This window comes from Arachis stenosperma, chromosome 4 (genome assembly GCF_014773155.1).
Source record: "Arachis stenosperma cultivar V10309 chromosome 4, arast.V10309.gnm1.PFL2, whole genome shotgun sequence".
Taxonomy (NCBI): Eukaryota; Viridiplantae; Streptophyta; class Magnoliopsida; order Fabales; family Fabaceae; genus Arachis; species Arachis stenosperma.
The window spans coordinates 107,858,248-107,874,436 of record NC_080380.1 but is presented as its reverse complement, the minus strand read 5'-3'; the positions used below and the strand labels follow the sequence as shown (position 1 = coordinate 107,874,436).

The window sequence follows — 16,189 nt, the reverse complement described above, 5'->3', positions numbered from 1 at the left end:
TTTTCTTGTTCTCTTCTCTTTCATATGAGCAGGAGCAGAGACAAAGGCATTCTTGTTGAAGCTGATCCTGAACCTGAGAGGACCCTGAAGAGAAAGCTAAGAGAAGCCAAAGCACAACTCTCTTTAGAGGACCTGACCGAACTCTTCAAGGAAGAAGAACACATGGCAGCCGAAAACAACAACAATGCCAACATTGCAAGGAAGGTGCTGGGTGACTTCACTGCACCTACTCCTGATTTCTATGGGAGAAGCATCTCTATCTCTGCCATTGGAGCAAACAACTTTGAGCTTAAGCCTCAATTAGTTTCTCTAATGCAACAGAATTGCAAGTTCCATGGACTTCCAATGGAAGATCCTCATCAGTTTTTAGCTGAATTCTTGCAAATCTGTGACACAGTCAAGACTAATGGGGTTAACCCTGAGGTCTATAGACTGATGCTATTCCCTTTTGCTGTAAGAGACAGAGCTAGAATATGGTTGGATTCTCAACCCAAAGAAAGCCTGGACTCTTGGGAAAAGCTAGTCAATGCCTTCTTGGCAAAGTTCTTTCCACCACAAAGATGGAGTAAGCTTAGAGTGGAAGTCCAAACCTTCAGACAGAAGGATGGAGAATCCCTCTATGAAGCCTGGGAAAGATACAAACAATTAATCAGAAGATGTCCCTCAGACATGCTTTCTGAATGGAGCATCATAGGTATTTTCTATGATGGTCTCTCTGAACTATCCAAGATGTCTTTGGATAGCTCTGCTGGAGGATCTCTTCATCTGAAGAAGACGCCTGCAGAGGCTCAAGAGCTAATTGAAATGGTTGCAAATAACCAATTCATGTATACTTCTGAAAGAAATCCTGTGAACAATGGGACTAGTCAGAAGAAAGGAGTTCTTGAGATTGACACTCTGAATGCCATATTGGCTCAGAACAAGATATTGACTCAACAAGTCAATTTAATTTCTCAGAGTCTGTCTGGAATGCAAAATGCACATGGCAGTACTAAGGAATCTTCATCTGAGGAAGAAGCTTATGATCCTGAGAACCCTTCAATGGAAGAGGTGAATTACCTAGGAGAACCCTATGGAAACACCTATAATTCTTCATGGAGAAATCACCCAAATTTCTCATGGAAGAATCAAGAGAGACCTCAACAAGGTTTCAATAATAATAATGGTGGAAGAAACAGGTTTAGCAATGGCAAGCCTTTTCCATCATCTTCTCAGCAACAGACAGAGAGTTCTAAGCAGAATACTTCTGACTTAGCAACAATGGTCTCTGACCTAATAAAGACCACTCAAAGTTTCATGAATGAAACAAGGTCCTCCATCAGAAATTTGGAAGGACAAGTGGGTCAGCTGAGCAAGAAAATTACTGAACTCCCTCCTAGTACTCTCCCAAGTAATACAGAAGAAAATCCAAAAGGAGAGTGCAAAGCCATAACCATGGCCGAATGTGGAGAGGAAAGAGAGGAGGAGGACGCCACTGAGGAAGACCTCAGTGGGCGTGTACCAATCTCCTCTGAGTTCCAATGGGAATCTGAGGCTCAAAATGAGACCATAGAGATTCCATTGGACTTACTTCTGCCATTCATGAGCTCTGATGAGTATTCTTCCTCTGAAGAGGATGAGTATGTCACTGAAGAGCAAGTTGCTAAATATCTTGGAGCAATCATGAAGCTAAATGACAAGTTATTTGGAAATGAGACTTGGGAGGATGAACCTCCCTTGCTCACCAAAGAACTGGATGACTTGTCTAGGCAGAAACTGCCTCAAAAGAGGCAAGATCCTAGGAAGTTTTCTATACCTTGTACCATAGGCACCATGACCTTCAAGAAGGCCTTGTGTGACTTAGGGTCAAGTGTAAACCTCATGCCCCTCTCTATAATGGAGAAATTAGGGATCTTTGAGGTGCAAGCTGCAAGAATCTCATTAGAGATGGCAGACAATTCAAGAAAACAAGCTCATGGACTTGTAGAGAATGTTTTGGTGAAGATTGAAGACCATTACGTCCCTACTGATTTCATAGTCCTAGAGACTGGGAAGTGCATGGATGAATCCATCATCCTTGGCAGACCCTTCCTAGCCACAGCAAAGGCTGTGATTGATGTTGATAGAGGAGAGTTGATCATTCAAGTGAATGAAGAATCCTTGGTGTTTAAGGCCCAAGGACATCCCTCTATCATCATGGAGAGGAAGCATGAAGAGCTTCTCTCAAAACAGAGCCAAGCAGAGCCCCCACAGTCAAACTCTAAGTTTGGTGTTGGGAGGCCACAACCAAACTCTAAGTTTGGCATTGAACCCCCACATTCAAACTCTAAGTTTGGTGTTGGGAGGTTCCAACACGGTTCTGAGCATTTCTGAGGCTCCATGAGAGTCCTCTGTCAAGCTAATGACATTAAAGAAGCGCTTGTTGGGAGGCAACCCAATGTTTTATAGTTAACTATTTTCTTTTGTTATTTTATCTTTTTTGTAGGTTGATGATCATAAGAAGTCACAAAAACAATGAAAAAAGCAAAAACAGAATGAAAAACAGGAAGAAAAATAGCACACCCTGGAGGAAGAAGCTGCTGGCGTTTAAACGCCAGTAAGCCTAGCAGTTGGGCGTTTAACGCCCAGTCTGGCACCATTCTGGGCGTTTAACGCCAGAAAGGGGCACCAGACTGGCGTTAAACGCCAGAAAAGGGCAACAACCTGGCGTTAAACGCCAGGAATGGGCACCAGCCCGGCGTTTAACGCCAGAAATAGCTCAAAACGTGGATTTTGATGCTATTTGGTGCAGGGATGACTTTTCCTTGACACCACAGGATCTGTGGACCCCAGGACCCCACCATCACTCTCTCTTCTTCCCCCACTCACCAATCACCTCAATACCTCTTCCCCAAAAACCCTTCACCTATCAAATCCCATCTTTCTCTTCACCACTCACATCCATCCTTCATAAATCCCCACCAACCTCACCCTTCAAATTCAAACCACTTTCCCTCCCAAACCCACCCTCCATGGCCGAACCATTACCCCCCTCTCTCCTATATATACCCTTCTTCAACCCTTCATTTTCACACAACCTAAACACCCCTTCTTTCCCTTCTTGGCCGAACACACCACCTTCCCCCTCTTCCTCATTTCTTCTTCTTCTACTCTCTTCTTTCTTCTTTTGCTCGAGGACGAGCAAACATTTTAAGTTTGGTGTGGTAAAAGCGTTGCTTTTTCATAACCATTTATGGCATCCAAGGCCGGAGAAACCTCTAAAAAGAGGAAAGGGAAGGCAAAAGCTTCCACCTCCGAGTCATGGGAGATGGATAGATTCCTCTCAAGGGTGCATCAAGACCACTTCTATGAAGTTGTGGCCTTGAAGAAGGTGATCCCCGAAGTCCCCTTTTCACTCAAAAAGGGTGAATATCCGGAGATCCGCCATGAGATCCGAAGAAGAGGGTGGGAAGTACTTACCAACCCCATTCAACAAGTCGGAATCTTGATGGTTCAAGAGTTCTATGCCAATGCATGGATCACAAAGAACCATGACCAAAGTGTGAACCCGAATCCAAAGAATTATCTCACTATGGTTCGGGGGAAATACTTGGATTTTAGTCCGGAGAGTGTGAGGGTGGCGTTCAACTTGCCTATGATGCAAGGAGATGAGCATCCTTACACTAGAAGGGTCAACTTTGATCAAAGGTTGGACCAAGTCCTCACAACCATATGTGAAGAGGGCGCACAATGGAGGCAAGATTCAAGAGGAAAGCCGGTTCAATTGAGAAGGCATGACCTCAAGCCCGTGGCTAGAGGATGGTTAGAGTTCATACAACGCTCAATCATTCCCACTAGCAACCGGTCCGAAGTTACCATAGACCGGGCCATCATGATTCATAGCATCATGATTGGAGATGAAATAGAGGTTCATGAGGTTATAGCCCAAGAACTCTACAAGGTGGCGGACAAGACCTCCACTTTGGCAAGATTAGCCTTTCCTCACCTCATTTGTCACCTCTGTTATTCAGTTGGAGTTGACATAGAAGGAGATACCCCCATTGATGAGGACAAGCCCATCACCAAGAAAAGGATGGAGTATACAAGAGACCCCTCTCACCATGAGATCCCTGAGATTCCTCAAGGGATGCACTTTCCTCCACAAAATTATTGGGAGCAACTAAACACCTCCCTAGGAGAATTGAGTTCCAACATGGGACAACTAAGGGTGGAGCATCAAGAACACTCCATTCTCCTTCATGAAATTAGAGAAGATCAAAGAATCATGAGGGAGGAGCAACAAAGACAAGGAAGAGACATTGAGGAGCTCAAGCACTCCATAGGATCTTCAAGAGGAAGAAAGAGCCGCCATCACTAAGGTGGACCCGTTCCTTGATCTCCTTGTTCTTTATTCTTCTGTTTTTCGATTTTTATGCTTTATGTTTATCCATGTTTGTGTCTTGTGATCATTAGTGTCTTAGTGTCTATGCCTTAAAGTTATGAATGTCCTATGAATCCATCACCTCTCTTAATAAAAACGTGCTTAATTGAAAAGGAGAAGAATTGCATGAATTCTGAATTTTATAGTAGTTTAATTATTTTTGATGTGGTGGCATTACTTTTGTTCTCTGAATGTATGCTTGAACAGTGCATATGTCTTTTGAACTTGTGGTTCATGAATGTTGGCTCTTGAAAGAATGATGAAAAAGGAGACATGTTACTGAGGATCTGAAAAATCATAAAAATGATTCTTGAAGCAAGAAAAAGCAGTGAATACAAAAAAAAAAAAAAAGAGAAAGAAGGAAGCAAACGAAAAAAAAAACCGAAAAAAAAAAAGAAGAAAGAAAAAAAAAAAGAAAGAAATAAAGTTGTGATCCAAGGCAAATAAGAGTGTGCTTAAGAACCCTGGACACCTCTAATTGGGGACTTTAGCAAAGCTGAGTCACAATCTGAAAAGGTTCACCCAATTATGTGTCTGTGGCATGTATGTATCCGGTGGTAATACTGGAAGACAGAGTGCTTTGGGCCACAGCCAAGACTCAATAAGTAACTGTGTTCAAGAATCATCATACTTAACTAGGAGAATCAATAACACTATCTGGATTCTAAGTTCCTAAAGAAGCCAATCATTCTGAGTTACAAGGGATAGAGTGAGATGCCAAAACTATTCAGAGGCAAAAAGATAAAAGCCCCGCTCATCTAATTAATACTGATCTTCATAGATGTTTTTGGAGTTCATTGCATATTCTCTTCTTTTTATCTTATTTGATTTTCAGTTGCTTGGGGACAAGCAACAATTTAAGTTTGGTGTTGTGATGAGCGGATAATTTGTATGCTTTTTGGCATTGTTTTTAGTATGTTTTCAGTATCTTTTAGTTAGTTTTTAGTATATTTTTATTAGTTTTTAGTTAAAATTCACTTTTCTGGACTTTACTATGAGTTTGTGTGTTTTTCTGTGATTTCAGGTATTTTCTGGCTGAAATTGAGGGACCTGAGCAAAAATCTGATCCAGAGACTCAAAGGACTGCAGATGCTGTTGGATTCTGACCTCCCTGCACTCGAAGTGGATTTTCTGGAGCTACAGAAGCCCAATTGGCGCGCTCTCAACGGCGTTGGAAAGTAGACATTCTGGGCTTTCCAGCAATATATAATAGTCCATACTTTGCCCAAGATTTGATGGCCCAAACCGGCGTTCAAAGTCACCTCAAGAAATTCCAGCGTTAAACGCCGGAACTGGCACCTAATTGGGAGTTAAACGCCCAAACTGGCACTAAAGCTGGCGTTTAACTCCAAGGAGAGTCTCTACACGAAATTGCTTCATTGCTCAGCCCAAGCACACACCAAGTGGGCCCGGAAGTGGATTTTTCTGTCATTTACTCATCTATGTACTAGTTTTCTATAAGTAGGACCTTTTACTATTGTATTAGAGAGCTTTTGATCATGTTTTGATGATTGAACCCTCTTTTGGGAGGCTGGCCATTCGGCCATGCCTAGACCTTGTTCTTATGTATTTTCAACGGTGGAGTTTCTACACACCATAGATTAAGGTGTGGAGCTCTGCTGTACCTCGAGTATTAATGCAATTACTATTGTTCTTCCATTCAATTCCGCTTGTTCTTTGTCCAAGATATCACTTGTTCTTCAACATGATGAAGGTGATGATTGACGCCCATCACCATTCTCACCCATGAACAAGGTGACTGACAACCATTCTTGTTCTACAAGCATCTGAGGCTTAGTGAATATCTCTTGGATTCCCGATTGCACGATGCATGGTTGATCGCCTGACAACCGAGTGCTCGCCTGACAAACGAGCCAACCATTCCGTGAGATCAGAGTCTTCGTGGTATAGGCAAGAACTGATGGCGGCATTCAAGAGAATCCGGAAGGTCTAACCTTGTCTGTGGTATTCTGAGTAGGATTCAATGACTGAATGACTGTGACGTGCTTCAAACTCCTAGCAGGCTAGGGCGTTAGTGACAGACGCAAAAGTATCAATGGATATTATTCCGGCCTGACCGAGAACCGACAGCTGAATTCCGCTATGCCGTGACAGGACATATGCAATCGCTTTCACTGAGAGGATGGGAGGTAGCTGCTGACAACAGTGAAACCCTACACGAGCTTGCCATGGAAAGGAGTAAGAAGGATTGGATGAAGGCAGTAGGAAAGCAGAGAGACGGAAGGGAAGGCACCTTCATACACTTGTCTGAAGCTCTTACACCAATGATATACATAAGTATCACTATCTTTATATTCTATATTATTTTCATTCATCATCATATACATTTGAGTCTGCCTGACTAAGATTTACAAGATGACCATAGCTTGCTTCAATGCTAACAATCTCCGTGGGATCGACCCTTACTCACGTAAGGTATTACTTGGACGACCCAGTGCACTTGCTGGTTAGTTGTGCGAAGTTGTGTAATGCCATGGTATTGAGCTACCACGTTTTTGGAGCCATTACCGGGGATTATGAGAGTTGTGAAAAAGTATTGTTCACAATTTCGCGCACCACCCGTCATCACTAGAGTCATCATCACCTTCAGTTGTATCAAGCTCAAAATCTGAATCATCCAATGGAGTGTCCATTATTGGGTGATCAAAGTAAAGGTGAAACTCATCAGTCTTTCTGTTCTTCTGTTTATTCTCTCGCAACTCATTTATCTCCTTATCTCCATTAATTGGGTGTAATCCAGACTCAAAGTCTGAAGCAGCAGGATCAAACTAGTACATTATCTTGTAATCACTGTATCCTAGTCCTTTGAACAAAGTTTGAAGATCAAAGAAGCAAATGAGGTCAATGTCCATCGTAGGAAATCTCTCAATTTTCCATCGATGTATAGCATAACATCTTTATTATCCCTTACAATATTGCCTCCATGGTGGAACACAGGAACCACCATATCCTCCATCTGCAATATATGGTGAAAACAATATTGCCTTCATAAATTACATACACCACAAACCCAGAAACAAAAAAGAAGATTAATTTTCAATTTCATAAATTACTCTATTTAACTATTCTAAATAAGCATCATACATAATCAGGTATAATCCTGGGCTACAAAAATACAATGCAATGAAACACAAGAACCATATAATCATATAATAAAAGCACACTATACTGAAGATGCTCTGCTATTACTAACGAAAACATATTAATACCTACTCAAAATTTGATTAACCATGTACTATAATAAACACCTTCAATATTTGCAGTAAGCACTACATTCTTGGTTTCGGGGGGTTACCTTGGTGAACGCAACTAAGGCTTGATCAACAATCGAACCTTCCCACTATTTTGCTCCTATGCTTTGGTGGTTACGGTGCAGCAAACGGACGTTATGTTCATGGATGAAAGAGTAACGACGAAGAATAAATGGATTAGAGAGCATGTTGAGGGTGATGTAGGATATGAGGTGGGAGATGACGGTGGAGAGGGTTAGGGCAATTCTCTGTAAAAAGAAGATGAGGGGTTGGGGTCTCATGTCTTTTTGTGTCAAGCCTTGTGAAGGAGTGGGGGGTAATGAAGAGACAAACTGTAATTCCATTCAAAACGCAGCGTTACATGCCTCTAAAACGGCGTTGTTCTGTTTGTGACTACAGGGACTGAATTGTCCTCTTCGCTCCACCTGGCACTTAACGGCCACGTGGAAAACTTAACGCTACACCTCAGCAGCGAACGTTACCTTTTGATGGACGAGGACTGCAATGACTAACGGCGTATAACGTTGGGGATCGATCTGGGTATTTTTATTCCTTGGGGACTAAAGTGTCTGGTCTAAAATTCCTTAGGGATTGATTTGGGGTATTACTTTTTAGTTATGTATACTTAAACATCTTTAAGAAAAAAGGACCACATTAATTACTTTTGAATAAATATTTAAAAAGTATACAAAAAAAAATTAGAATAAAATTTGATTTTTAGATTTTTTTTAAAAATATATAGTTATTTACAATAAAATTTTCAAAAATTTTTTTTCACTTGACATAAAAATGACCAAATTTGAAAATAATTTTTTTTAATCATGATTGAAAAAATTTGCATCAAAATTTGATCTCTAAAGTTATTTTTCAATATATATATATCTCTAGTTCTTTTTGTCTCGTTTTTAAATCTTTCGAAGATTTATTTGTCGTTATTATCATCTTTTGGGGTTTGTTTTGTTAGCGATGTGAACTTTCGGGTATCATTTTGGTAGTTTACTCCTTTCTGGAGGTATTGAAGGAACTGAAAATTTGTATCTCAAGACTGAAATTTTAGTTCCATTCTCTAACCACCAAACATAATTGGTGGACGAAATTGTGATCACATATTCTTTGATTTGATTCATTGTAATTGGATTTTAGAAATTGGCACTGAGTGAAAGCACAACTCCGTTCAACTAACCAGCAAGTGTACTGGGTCGTCCAAGTAATAACCTTACGTGAGTAAGGGTCGAATCCACAGAGATTGTTGGTATGAAGCAAGCTATGGTCACCTTGCAAATCTCAGTTAGGCAGATTAAAATAGTTTATGGGTTTAAATAAAATAGAAAGAAGTTAATAAAAAGGGATAGAAATACTTATGCAGATTCATTGGTAGAGGTATCTTTTAAGTATATACAGCTGCTGCATGGCTCAAGCACGCCTGCTCTCCTACTGCTTCTACTCAATCCTTCTTACTCCTTTCCATGGCAAGCTTTGTATAGGGGTTCACTATCAACTGTGGCTACTTTCATTCCTCACGGGGAAATAACCTGTGCGGCTGTCACTCGCACAGCTAACCAGTCTGGAGGCATCACCCATGGCTGATAGCTACATCCCATCCTCGCAGTGAAAGCTACGCACGCACTCTGTCACAGCACGGCCAATCACCGGTTGGTTCCCGCTCCTACTGGAATAGAATCCCTCTTTTGCGTTTGTCACTAACGCCCAGCAGGTTAAAGTTTGAAGCACGTCACGGTCATTCATGAACGGAATCCTACTCGGAATACCACAGACAAGGTGAGACTTTCCGGATTCCCAGGATCCTACTCGGAACACCACAGACAAGGTTGGACTTTCCGGATCCAGATGAATGCCGCCATCTATCTAGCTTATACCACGAAGATTCTGTTGGGGAATCTAAGAGATACACATTCAAGCCTTGTGTTGCATGTAGAACGGAAGTGGTTGTCAATCACGCGCGCTCATGAGTGAGAATGATGATGAGAGTTATTAGCTCATCACATTCATCCTGTTCTTGAGTACGAATGAATATCTTGGAATAAGAATAAGATAGAGAATTGAATAAAAGAAAATAGAACTTCATTAATCTTTGAGGTACAGCAGAGCTCCACACCCTTAATCTATGGTGTGCAGAAACTCCACCGTTGAAAATACATAAGTAAAAGAAGGTTCAGGCATGGCCGAATGGCCAGCCCCCTAAACGTGATCAATGATCTCCTAAGATGAAGAATAAAACAAAACTGAGATCAAAAGATGATTGATACATTAGTAAATCATCCTATTTATAATAAACTAGCTCCTAGGGTTTACATGAGTAAGTAATTGATGCATAAATCCACTTCTGGGGCCCACTTGGTGTATGCTTGGGCTGAGCTTGATCTATCCACGAGCTGAGGCTTCTCTTGGAGTTGAATTTCGAGTTGTGATGTGCTTTGGGCGTTCAACTCCGGATTATGACGTTTTTCTGGCGTTTAACTCCAGAAAGGAGCGTGTACTTGGCGTTCAACGCCAGTTTGCGTCGTCATTCTTCGAATAAAGTATGGACTATTATATATTGCTGGAAAGCCCTGGATGTCTACTTTCCAACGCCGTTGAGAGCGCGCCAATTGGAGTTCTGTAGCTCCAGAAAATCCATTTCGAGTGCAGGGAGGTCAGAATCCAACAGCATCAGCAGTCCTTTTGTCAGCCTTTTTCAGAGTTTTGCTCAAATCCCTCAATTTCAGTCAGAATTTACCTGAAATCACAGAAAAACACACAAACTCATAGTAAAGTCCAGAAATGTGAATTTAACATAAAAACTAATGAAAACATCCCTAAAAGTAGCTCAAACTTACTAAAAACTATATAAAAACAATGCCAAAAAGCGTATAAATTATCCGCTCATCACAACACCAAACTTAAATTGTTGCTTGTCCCCAAGCAACTGAAAATCAAATAGGATAAAAAGAAGAGAATATACTATAAAGTCCAAAATATCAATGAATATTACTTTAATTACATGAGCGGGACTTGTAGCTTTTTGCTTCTGAACAGTTTTGGCATCTCACTTTTTCCTTTGAAGTTCAGAGTGATTGGCATCTTTAGGAACTTAGAATTTCAGATAGTGTTATTGACTTTCCTAGTTAAGCATGTTGATTCTTGAACACAGCTACTTTTGAGTCTTGGCCGTGGCCCTAAGCACTTTGTCTTCCAGTATTACCACCGGATACATAAATGCCACAGACACATAACTGGGTGAACCTTTTCAGATTGTGACTCAGCTTTGCTAGAGTCCCCAGTTAGTGGTGTCCAGAGCTCTTAAGCACACTCTTTTGCCTTGGATCACGACTTTAACCACTCAGTCTCAAGCTTTTCACTTGGACCTTCATGACACAAGCACATGGTTAGGGACAGCTTGGTTTAGCCGCTTAGGCCTGGATTTAATTTCCTTGGGCCCTCCTATCCATTGATGCTCAAAGCCTTGGATCCTTTTTACCCTTGCCTTTTGGTTTTAAGGGCTATTGGCTTTTTCTACTGCTCCTTTTTTTTTTTTTTTTTTTTTTTTCGCCATTTTTTTTTCTTTCTTTTTTTTTTTCCGCAAGCTTTCTTTTTCACTGCTTTTTCTTGCTTCAAGAATCAATTTCATGATTTTTCAGATCCTCAATAACATTTCTCTTTGTTCATCATTCTTTCAAGAGCCAACAATTTTAACATTCATAAACAACAAGATCCAAAGACATATGCACTGTTCATTCATTCATTCAGAAAACAAAAGCATTGTCACCACATCAATATAATTAAACTAAATTCACTAATAATTTCGAAAATTATGCACTTCTTGTTCTTTTGAATTAAAACATTTTTCTTTTAAGAGAGGTGAAGGACTAATGGATTTTATTCATAGCTTTAAGGCATGGTTACACACTAATGATCATGAAATAAAGACACAAAACATAGATAAACATAATAATTAAAAACCGAAAACAGAAAGAAATAAAGAACAAGGAATGAATCCACCTCTAGTGGCGTCTTCTTCTTGAAGGACCAATGATGTTCTTCAACTCTTCTATGTCCCTTCCTTGCCTTTGTTGCTCCTCCCTCATTGCTCTTTGATCTTCTCTTATTTCTTGAAGAGTGAGGGCGTGTTCATGGTGTTCCACCCTTAGTTGTTCCACATTATGGCTCAAATCTTCCAAGGAGGTGCTAAGTTGCTCCCAATAGTTGTTGGGAGGAAAGTGCATTCCATGAGGCATTTGTTGATGATGCACTTCCTCATGTTCTTCTTGAGGGCCGTGAGGAACTTCCCTTGTTTGCTCCATCCTTTTCTTGGTGATGGGCTTGTCTTCTTCTATGGAGGCATCTCCATCTATGATAACTCCGGCTGAATAACATAGATGGCATATGAGGTGAGGGAATGCTAGCCGTGCCATGTATGAAGGTTTGTCAGCTATTTTGTAGAGTTCATTGGCTATGACTTCATGAATCTCTACTTCTTCACCAATCATGATGCTATGAACCATGATGGCCCGATCCACAGTAACTTCAGATCGGTTGCTTGTGGGGATGATGGATCTTTGAATGAACTCCAACCATCCTCTAGCTACAGGCTTGAGGTCCAGTCTTCTTAGTTGGACTGGCTTGCCTTTGGAGTCAACTCTCCATTGGGCGCCTTCCACACAAATGTCCCTAAGGACTTGGTCCAACCTTTGATCAAAGTTGACCCTTCTAGTGTAGGGGTGTTCATCACCTTGCATCATAGGCAAATGAAACACCAACCTCACATTCTCCGGACTAAAATCCAAGTATTTCCCCCTAACCATTGTGAGATAATTCTTTGGGCTTGGGTTCATACTTTGGTCATGGTTTCTAGTGATCCATGCATTGGCATAGAACTCTTGAACCATGAGAATTCCGACTTGTTGCATGGGGTTGGCTATGACTTCCCAACCTCTTCTTTGAATTTCATGTCGGATCTCCGGATACTCATTTTTCTTGAGCTTGAAAGGGACCTCAGGGATCACTTTCTTCTTTGCCACAACATCATAGAAGTGGTCTTGATGGCTCTTGGAGATAAATCTCTCTTTCTCCCATGACTCGGAAGTGGAAGCTTTTGCCTTCCCTTTTCCTTTTCTTGAGGAAACTCCGGCCTTGGGTGCCATTGATGGTGAATGAAAAATAAAAGCTTAGGCTTTTTACCACACCAAACTTAAAATTTGCTTGTCCCCAAGCAAAAAAGAAAAGAAGAGTAGAAGAAGAAGAAGAAATATGGTAGAGAGGGAGAAGAGAGGGTTCGGCTATGTGGGAGAATGTGGGGTTGTGTTGTGTGAAAATGGAAAAGAAAAGAAGGGTATTTATAGGGAGGGGGGAGGGTATAGGTTCGGCCATGTTGGGTGGGAAAGGGTGGGAAATTGAATTTGAAAGTAGTGGGGGTAGGTGGGGTGTATGGGGAAGAGGGGTATGATGTGAATGGTGAATGGGGTAATTGGGAAGAGGAATTGAGGTGATAGGTGAAGGTTTTTGGGAAGTGTGACATTGAGAATGAGATTTGGATTAGAAGAGTGTGATTAGGATTAAAAGGAATGTGGTAGGTGGGGATCCTGTGGGGTCCACAGATCCTGAGGTGAGGATCCTGTGGGGTCCACAGATCCTGAGGTGAAAACAAATACCATTCTTTCACCATATAGGCATGTAACATGCCTTGATGCATCATTCTGGCGTTCAAACGCCCATTGATGCTAGTTCTGGGCGTTAAACGCCCATGTTATGCATGTTTCTGGCGTTGAACGCCAGTTTCATGCTTGTTTCTGGCGTTCAGCGCCAGATTGTCCTTTGTGTGCGCATCCTGGCGTTAAACGCCAGGTTGTTGCTTGTTTTGGGCGTTCAACGCCAGAATGGTGCTCTGTTCTGGCGTTGAACGCCGGCCAGATGCACCTTCTGGGCGTTGAACGCCAGCCCGTGCGTCCCCAGGGTGAAAAATTTTTTTCTTCTGTTTTTGACTCTGTTTTTAATTTTTTTTTTTTTTTGATTTTTTCGTGACTCCTCATGATCATGTACCTAATGAAACACAAAAATAACAAAGAAACAAAATAAAATAGAATTAGATAAATAAAATTGGGTTGCCTCCCAACAAGCGCTTCTTTAATGTCAATAGCTTGACAGTGGCTCTCATGGAGCCACATGGTGATCAGGTCAATTTAAGTGTGGTATTCCCAACACCAAACTTAGAGTTTGGATATGGGGTTTGGACACCAAACTTAGAGTTTGGTTGTGGCCTCACAACACCAAACTTAGAGTTTGACTGTGTGGGCTCTTCTTGACTCTGAACTGAGAGAAGCTCTTCATGCTTACTCTCTTTTGTCATAGAGGGATGGCCATGTGCTTGAAACACAAGGTAGTCCCCATTCAATTGAAGGACTAACTCACCTCTGTTGACATCTATCACAGCTCCTGCTGTGGCTAGGAAAGGTCTTCCTAGGATGATGCATTCATCATCTTCCTTCCTAGTATCTAGGATTATGAAATCAGTAGGGATGTAAAGGCCTTCAACCTTTACTAGCACGTCCTCTACTAATCCATAAGCTTGTCTTATGGACTTATCTGCCAATTGTAATGAGAACAAGGCAGGCTGTACCTCAATGATTCCCAGCTTCTCCATCACAGAGAGTGGCATAAGATTTATTCCTGACCCCAGATCACATAGAGCCTTTTCAAAGCTCATGGTGCCAATGGTACAAGGTATTAAGAACTTGCCAGGATCTTGTTTCTTTTGAGGTAGAGTTTGCTGAATCCAAGTGTCTAGTTCACTAATGAGTAAGGGAGGTTTACTTTCCCAAGTCTCATTACCAAATAGTTTGGCATTCAGCTTCATGATAGCTCCTAAATATAGAGCAGCTTGCTCTCCAATCACATCTTCATCCTCTTCAGAGGATGAATATTCTTCAGAGCTCATGAATGGCAGAAGGAGATTTAAAGGAATCTCTATGGTCTCTAGGTGAGCCTCAGATTCCTCAGGATCCTTAATAGGAAACTCCTTCTTGCTTGAGGAACGTCCCAGGAGGTCTTTCTCACTAGGATTTTCGTCCTCCTCCTCCCTAGTGCATTCGGCCTCTTTGATTAAATCAATGGCCTTGCACTCTCCTTTTGGATTTTCTTCAGTATTGCTTGGGAGAGTACTGGGAGGGGTTTCAATAACTTTCTTACTCAGCTGGCCCACTTGTGCTTCCAGATTTCTGATGGAAGATCTGGTTTCATTCATGAAACTGAAAGTGGCCTTTGACAGATCAGAGACTATATTGGCTAAATTAGAATTATTTTGTTCAGAGTTCTCTGTCTGTTGCTGAGAAGATGATGGATATGGCTTACTATTATTCAGCCTTGCACGTCCACCATTGTTAAAACCTTGTTGAGGTTTTTGTTGATCCTTCCATGAGAAATTTGGATGATTTCTCCATGTTGGGTTATAGGTGTTTCCATAAGGTTCACCTAAGTAATTAACCTCTGCCATGGCAGGGTTTTCAGGATCATAAGCTTCTTCAGAAGCTGCCTCTCTATTACTGTTGGATGCATGTTGCAATCCATTCAGATTCTGAGAGATCATGTTGACCTGTTGAGTCAACACTTTGTTCTGAGCCAATATGGCATTCAGAGCATCAATTTCAAGAACTCCTTTCTTCTGAGGTACCCCATTGTTCACGGAATTCCTCTCAGAGGTGTACATGAACTGGTTGTTTGCAACCATGTCAATGAGTTCTTGAGCCTCTTCAGGCGTTTTCTTCAGGTGAATAGATCCACCTGCAGAATGGTCCAATGACATTTTCGAAAATTCAGAGAGACCATAATAGAATATATCTAATATGGTCCATTCAGAAAACATGTCAGATGGACATCTCTTTGTCAGCTGCTTGTATCTTTCCCAAGCTTCATAGAGGGATTCACCATCTTTTTGTTTGAAGGTTTGAACATCCACTCTCAGCTTGCTCAGCTTTTGAGGAGGAAAGAACTTATCTAAGAATGCAGTGACAAGCTTATCCCATGAGTCCAGGCTATCCTTGGGTTGAGAATCCAACCATACTCTAGCTCTGTCTCTTACAGCAAAAGGGAAAAGCAAGAGTCTGTAGACTTCAGGATTAACTCCATTTGTCTTTACAGTGTCACAGATCTGCAAGAACTCAGTTAAAAACTGATAGGGATCTTCAGATGGAAGCCCATAAAACTTGCAGTTTTGTTGCATTAAAGCAACTAGTTGAGGCTTAAGCTCAAAATCATTGGTTCCAATGGCAGGAATGGAGATGCTTCTTCCATCAAACTTGGATGTTGGCTTTGTGAAGTCACCAAGCATTCTCCTTGCATTATTATTATAATTTTCGGCCATCACCTCTTGTGCTAATGTTTCTGAAAGGTAGTTTCTGGATTGTTGTAATTTAGCTTCTCTTAGTTTTCTCTTCAGAGTCCTTTCAGGTTCTGGATCAATTTCAACAAGAGTGCCTTTATCCTTGTTCCTGCTCATATGAAAGAGAAGAGAACAAGAAAAGAAAAA

The 16,189-nt window shown here is 41.3% G+C and overlaps 1 non-coding gene across 1 annotated transcript; it reads right to left on the bottom strand.

The window, feature by feature from the left end:
• Nucleotides 1-567: 567 nt before the first annotated feature.
• LOC130978465 (small nucleolar RNA R71) lies at nt 568-675 on the bottom strand. Its single transcript, XR_009086107.1, has one exon. It is a non-coding gene; the product is annotated as a small nucleolar RNA R71 (small nucleolar RNA).
• Between the last annotated feature and the right edge of the window lie 15,514 nt (nt 676-16,189).